We start from the raw sequence: 1,109 nt of genomic DNA, 5'->3' as shown, positions 1-1,109 counted from the left end.
AAGGCTGTCTGTAACAACATCAAAGGATGTCTTTAACAACATCCTAGGCTGTCTGTAACAACATCAAAGGCTGTCTGTAACAACATCAAAGGATGTCTTTAACAACATCAAAGGCTGTCTGTAACAACATCGAAGGCTGTCTGTAACAACATCGAAGGCTGTCTGTAACAACATCAAAGGCTGTCTTTAACAACATCAAAGGCTGTCTTTAACAACATCAAAGGCTGTCTTTAACAACATCAAAGGCTGTCTGTAACAACATCAAAGGCTGTCTGTAACAACATCAAAGGCTGTCTGTAACATCAAAGGCTGTCTGTAATAACATCAAAGGCTGTCTGTAATAACATCAAAGGCTGTCTGTAACATCAAAGGCTGTCTGTAATAACATCAAAGGCTGTCTGTAACATCAAAGGCTGTCTGTAACATCAAAGGATGTCTTTAACAACATCAAAGGCTGTCTGTAACAACATCAAAGGCTGTCTGTAACAACATCAAAGGATGTCTTTAACAACATCAAAGGATGTCTTTAACAACATCAAAGGCTGTCTGTAACAACATCAAAGGCTGTCTGTAACAACATCGAAGGCTGTCTGTAACAACATCAAAGGATGTCTTTAACAACATCATAGGCTGTCTGTAACAACATCAAAGGCTGTCTTTAACAACATCAAAGGCTGTCTGTAACAACATCAAAGGCTGTCTGTAACATCAAAGGCTGTCTGTAACATCAAAGGCTGTCTGTAATAACATCAAAGGCTGTCTGTAATAACATCAAAGGCTGTCTGTAACATCAAAGGCTGTCTGTAATAACATCAAAGGCTGTCTGTAACATCAAAGGCTGTCTGTAACATCAAAGGCTGTCTGTAATAACATCAAAGGCTGTCTGTAACATCAAAGGCTGTCTGTAACATCAAAGGCTGTCTGTAACAACATCAAAGGCTGTCTGTAATAACATCAAAGCGCCAGAAGATGGCAGCAGCTACATCTGTTTTCTCAGATTCAATTATTATTATTCAGAGAAAACTTTAGAAAATGGATCTTCAGTTTTTGTCTCTCTCCCTCTCTCTCCCTCCCTGCCTCTCTCTCCCTCTCTCTCTCCCTCCCTGCCT

At 39.9% G+C, this 1,109-nt stretch overlaps 1 protein-coding gene across 1 annotated transcript in view; it reads right to left on the bottom strand.

Moving 5' to 3' along the window:
* Window positions 1-1,109, bottom strand: part of LOC117959778 (kinesin-like protein KIF20B) — a 3,834-nt gene that overhangs the window by 361 nt on the left and 2,364 nt on the right. The window lies entirely within an intron of this gene.

The sequence above is a fragment of the Etheostoma cragini genome, chromosome 16 (assembly GCF_013103735.1).
Source record: "Etheostoma cragini isolate CJK2018 chromosome 16, CSU_Ecrag_1.0, whole genome shotgun sequence".
NCBI lineage: Eukaryota > Metazoa > Chordata > Actinopteri > Perciformes > Percidae > Etheostoma > Etheostoma cragini.
Note: the sequence above shows the minus strand (reverse complement) of the source record. Positions and strands in the feature narration are given on the sequence as shown.